The sequence below is a fragment of the Hippopotamus amphibius genome, chromosome 11 (genome assembly GCF_030028045.1).
Source record: "Hippopotamus amphibius kiboko isolate mHipAmp2 chromosome 11, mHipAmp2.hap2, whole genome shotgun sequence".
Taxonomy (NCBI): domain Eukaryota; kingdom Metazoa; phylum Chordata; class Mammalia; order Artiodactyla; family Hippopotamidae; genus Hippopotamus; species Hippopotamus amphibius.
The window spans coordinates 42,678,141-42,684,214 of record NC_080196.1 but is presented as its reverse complement, the minus strand read 5'-3'; positions in this window follow the sequence as shown (position 1 = coordinate 42,684,214).

Here is a 6,074-nt window from a genome sequence, read left to right as displayed (position 1 = left end):
AAGTTTCATCTCATTAGATCCACCCCATTGCTCCGGCCTGTCAACTTCCCTTTAGATCCCAGCTCTGTCATCTGGCGTATTTGCCATTGTCCCCTCCAGCTGTGTGGCATCTGTAAATCTCATAAAGTACATGGAGCGTGTTTGTCTCAGACAAAGCCCCCTCCCCCCATTGGGTGGCTGCAGCATAGCTGTGTGTATGCGTGTGTACACACACACACACACAGACTTCCCTCTGTCTGGGCCCCATCATCCCTGTCCAGCCACCTTCAAGATCCTGGTGGGGACCCTGGGCACCTGTGCCCCACAGAGGGCCTGGCACTTAGCAGCCACTCACTGTGCACATGTCCCTGTGGGGGATGGGACCCTCTGAGGACATCCGCACCTTCTCATTCCACTGGCCGCTGTTTAAATAGCCTCTGACCTGGCTGTACCCTACCAGCCTTTTCCACCAAGCTCGGGGCAAGGCTGGCCGGGCAACCTGGGTCTCGGCTCTCCTGGACGGCTGTGTGGCCCTCCCTCCCCTGCTAAACAGGCAGCCCATCCTCCTCTAGGTTGTGGCTGTGGCTGCTGGCGCAGAGCCAGCCCGGCTGCCTAGGGCGAGGACTCCTTCTCCCACACACCTGCTGCGCACCATCTCTCTGATCCTTTTCTTCAGGGGACCCCAGACCTTGTCTTTGCAGTAATTGCATAGCAAGGGTAGCCAGCTCAGAAGGATGCAGATCCTCACTACAGAGCCTGCCAGACACTGCTTTAGCAGAACAAAAAACATCCCAGTGCCTAAACTGCTCTTCTAGAATCTTCTAGCCTATTGCCGGCCTCCAGGATGTAGAAGACTCAGGCAGGTTCTTCATCCTCCCCTACTGCAATACCAGCTGTTTGTCCCTCCCTCTGGGCAGGTAGCAAAAGTTAGTCCCCCGTATCTGTCAGCTTATGCTAGTAACAAACACCCCCAGATTCCTGGTGGTGGTGATTTCTTACACTACTGCACCATGGGTCTGCTGGGGATTCCGGTCCAAGCTATCATTGCTCCAGGAGCCAGGCTGCAGAGGCAGCTCTAATGGCGGCACCACCGCACAGGAAACAAGGCAGAGTCGTACCAGCTCTCCAAGCCTTCCAGTCCCATTGTCACTTCCATTTCATCCACTAAAGCAAATCACATGGCCAGGCCCAATTTTCAGAGAGTAGAGAAGTGTGATCTTTTCTTGTGGCAGGAATTTTGGCAAATGGCCTCAGGGACTTCTCTGCATACTAGCTGTTCCTGTCCCTTAGAGTCACCGGAGTTCCCTCCATACCACTTGCAGGCCGGTTCACTGAGCCCAGCGTGGAATGTTCTTTACACTTCCCTCCCTATGGTCGGTGTGCCCAGGACTTGGCCCTTGTCTCTCACATTTCCACTGTACAGTGCATGTCTTTTCTCTCCCCTTCCCGTCTCAGTGCTCCACCCCTTCCTCTGAGAGGCCCTCCTCCCACCTCCTACCTTCAGGACGGGATGCGCCATGGCCCAGGGGAGGCCCAGGTTCAGTTCTGAGCAGCCTCTGGTTCCAGCCCCAGTGACTGGCTGGGAGGCGGGCCCCCCACTCATGTCCAGCTGAGCCCTTCCCGTCTCTCCTTCCCTTCAGTGTCCTCAGAGCAGTGGCAGCCAGGTCGGGGAGACCTCTGAGAACATGTGGCCGCGCCTGGGCCCTGATGTTCCCCCTGCACCTGCATAGAGCTGCTCTGAGGCCCGCCCACCCCTGTCTCTCCGGGGACTGGCTTACCTGAGCCAACGCTTGCACCTTGTGCTGAGGTTTGTCTGTGTTTCTATCACTTCCAACTGTAACACACACTCCTGGGGATCTTGTCCATACCTGCATCGGTTCTATCACAGCAACAGACCACCTGAAACTTAGTGATCTTGTGTGATAAGATTTCATAGAAACACACACGTGAAGTGCATGCCAAACTGGTGAAACCTAAATGAGGTCTGTGCCTGAGTTTGTATTGTATTAGTATTAGTATTGTATTGTTAATATCGTATCAAGGTTAGTTTCCTGGTTTTGAGAATGTACCACGGTTCTGTGGGGTCACTGGAGGAACTGGGTGAAAGGTACAGGAGAAATCTCTGTACTATTTTTGCATCTTTTCGTGAGTCAAACTATTTCAAATGAAGAAGTTACAATAAGCGTATAGACTTAGTAGTTTAAGATAACACCAGGCATTTACTCCTGATCCTGCCATTTGGGCATGGCTGGGTGAGGACAGCTTATCTCTGCTTACCTGGGACTGGTACAAGTGGCCTCACTCACGTGCCAGGTGTGTCAGCTGGAATGCTGGAACAGCTGGGGCTGGCAGGCGTCTGTCTCCCCGCAAGGTCTCTTCAGCAGGGCAGCTGGGGCCCTTTACATGGTGGCTCCAGGCTGAAGAAGGTGAAAGCAGACATGACAAGGCCTCCAACACGTCTGGCCAAAACTGGCCAGTGCCCCACTGGATGTGTTCCACTGGTCAAAGCAGAGCCAGGGCCAGCCCTGATTCAAGGGAGAAGAAACACCACTTGGATGTGTGCTGAGTCCAGTGTGGAATGTTCTTCCAGTAGATGGAGGAGGTGGCTGAGAACCTGTGGCATCGCCGATGTGTCAGAAGCTTCTGAATTTGCCCCTGGGGTCTGGTCCGACCTCCTCACTGGGGATGCCAGGATGGAGTCTGGAGAGGGGAAGGGGGTCAGCCACACAGAGAGGGTCATGGGTTTAGGGGCAGAGCTGGACTCCCAGCCCACGGCTCACCCCCCTCACCCCAGGGAAGCCCCGACTCCACGCAGGGCTGCTTCACCAGCCTGGGATTCTGTTTTGCACATGCTGGTGTTTGCAATCAAAAAGTTCAGCGGCCCTTCCAGTGTGCTTAAATTAGTCCCCATGAAAACCAAATCATTTCATTTGCAGAGAAGGGCTTAATTGCAAGGGGAACGAGGCAAAGGGAATTCTGTTGCCTGTTTTCATTGAAGAAAATTACTGTACTTTCCCCTGTCTCCTTACTAAACAGAAGCAGCTTAGAAATTGGGCTGTAATCACCAGTGATACCTCTCCTACCCTTTCTCCTCAGAGCCTGCTCGGCAATTCCCTGCTCCCGAGACCCTGCTCCGGGCTGTTCTTGGCCATCCGCCCAGCCCAGGCAGCCGGGCCCAGCTCCTGCTCTGGGTAGCACCTCCCTGGTTTGGCTGGAGTCTAAACTCACCCCCGCGATGTTGAGAGAATCACCCATGACGTCACAGGGACTTCAGCCAGGGACTGGCCCACATTCTTGGCAGGAAGAAACGTCTTATCACTTTCTTTAGAAAACACGTGAAATCTGCTCCAAGCCCCCACTCACCAGGGCTGCAGAGAAGTCACATTTTGGACAAAGGGCATCCTCCATCAACGTCTTACACAAATCCTAGGGCTTGTCTGCTTTGGTGCCTGGCAGAAGGGAGGGGCCCTGGCCCTGGACCATCTCCACCACGGCTCCTTTTGTCCTAGGATGCTGTGGGCTAGCAGGTCCTCGGGGATCTGTTGGGGGTCCCCCAGGAGGAAATCCAGCAAACTGACCCCCTCCTGTCCGGGGAAGCTGGTTCCCTCTCTGCTGCTCTGCCCGAGAAGCCCCACCCTGGCTCTGACAGTCCAGCCCGATTCCTTCTGTGGCCAATGTCTCCCTGGGGAGGGGCTATGGACCCTTCAGGGAGCCAGGTAACGGGCTGGTAACCTGCAGTGGGGAGTAAGCAAAATATGTAGCACATGTGGTGTTGAGAGAAATAAAGGAGGGATGGGCCTTACAGGGTATGCAGGGTGGGGGTGCAGCTACAGCCTCCACGGGGATGGTGGTCTGGAAGAGGGAGCCACTTGCAGATCGGAGGTGGGTGGGGGGAATAGCAGAGTGGGTGGAACAGCAAGCACAGAGGCTCAGAGGCAGGAATGGGCCTGGTGAGAGCGAGGGCGGCAAGGTGTGTGGCCCGGGGAGAGCAGGAGGGCAGGACAGAGGAGCCTCCCAGAGCCTCGGGGAGGTCCTGGCTGTTTGTCTGGAACAAGGTGGATTTATTCTGTTCCAGCACACCCTCAGCAGCATGACAGATCTGAGAGCGGCTTCCCCCTTCCTTTCTTAGGAGAAGGGAAGAGAGCCGGGCTGTGCGGGTTCAAACTCTGGCTCCATTACCTTCCTGACCTCGCTGCTCCTCAGTTTCCACCCCTCCCCCCAGGAGGCGGTAACAACAGCACCTGTGCATGGGGGCATCGTGAGGGTTCAGTGGGTGCTAATTTTATCATGTCTTTTTAAAAAAATTAATTATTTATTTTATTTATTTTTGGCTGCTTTGGGTCTTCATTGCTGCGCACGGGCTTTCTCTAGTTGTGGCAAGTGGGGGCTACTCTTCATTGTGATGAGCGGGCTTCTCCTTGTGGTGGCTTCTCTCGTTGTGGAGCATGGGCTCTAGGCATGCGGGCTTCAGTAGTTGCAGCACATGGGCTCAATAGTTGTGGCTCATGGGCTCTAGAGCGTAGGCTCAGTAGTTGTGGCCCACGGGTTTAGTTGCTCCGTGGCATGTGGAATCTTCCGGGGCCAGAGATCGAACCTGTGTCCCCTGCATTAGCAGGTAGATTCTCAACCACTACGCCATCAGGGAAGTCCCTATCATGTCTTTCTTAATCACCTCCCCTGCTACAGGGATAAGCTGATTAGCCTGAGGTCCCTAATAAAGGGCAGAGTTGGTCCTGAGGATGCTGGGTCCCCACCTCCCCCCTCTGGAAACATGGCAGCATCAGGCAGCATGGTGCTCCCAACTCACCTCTCTGCCTCTCTTCCTGGGCACATCATGGGACCCTCTGCCAGATTCTCTTCTTCTCTCTTGAGCTTTCTCTGGGGATGGGGGTGCAGAAGCTGGCCTGGCTGCCAGAGGAGGGCTGTTTTGAAGCAGTTGGGTTGACTTCCTGCATAACCATTCCTCTGATCCTTCCCTTTGGGGGAGGCCAACAGGATAATGGATTTGAGTCCATACACCTGCCTCAACAAAAGGTTTTTTTTCTTTTGAGGCTCAAAGTCAACGGTGTATTAATTAAGGGGGAACAGCTGCTACCGCAGTTCTTATGATAAGTCAGTGACAAATGGCTGTGTTTACCTTTTTCCTGAGCAGAGACTCCGGAAGGTGGCCTGGAGCTCCTGGGTGGACGTCCACAGCCGAGCTTTGTGGAGTACATCTCTCCCTTCCTCAGCCCTCAAGCTTCTTTCTTCGCTCCTCCCCCCACCCCACCCCCAAGCCTGAGAGGGCTGTTTGTCAGCGAGGAAGACAGGGCTATGGCCTGGGGGGCCTTGAAAGGGACTGGGCGGAGCAGGGAAACTTCTTAACAGTGGCCCTCACCCGAAGATGCCCTCAGACCCCCTCCGCGGGCAAATCCCACCACCTCGCGGCTGTTCCTTGTGAAGCCAGAGCTGCGAGGAAGGGGCTTGGCTCTTCAAAGCTGAGAATGGCTGCAGAGCCAAGCTGAGACGCCTGCAGGACTGAGGGCCTTTGTGCCAGGCACTCTGGTACCATAAAGGAAGGGGCTGGGCGGCAGGGGCCTTTTGTTATTTCTTTTATTTTGATCTCTTGCTTCTGCTCTCCAAACAGCTTCACAGAAATAGAGCCTTGCATTAGCTCCCTCTTGGCTTAAGACAAAACACGGCAGCGGGAAAATCTTGCACTGAAAACCTGAAAAGGGAAAGGTGGACTCATTTTTTTCTGGGTTGTGTTTCTGGGTCCTTGACTATCAATTTACCCACCGAGTTTCCAGCTAATGGGAGGATGGCAGGATGGTGCTCACTTGCCAGTGGGACCTGTGTGGGGGCGCTGGCGGGGCAGTGCTGCAGCCTTCCCGGCTGAGAAAGGAAGGCACCTGCTGCACGTGGCACCGATCTCCAACACCAGCAGCTCTCCTGCTGCACCCCCAGGGTAGAGGCGATGCTGGTGGAGAGCGGTAGGACCCCCCCCCCCCGCACAAAGCACTCCCAGCAGGCCCCTGCCTCCACTGCAGGTGGGGTCCCCCACATGTCCCCTGGGCTGTGCTGTTCTCCCCAGTGACGGGCCCAGAAGAGACAAG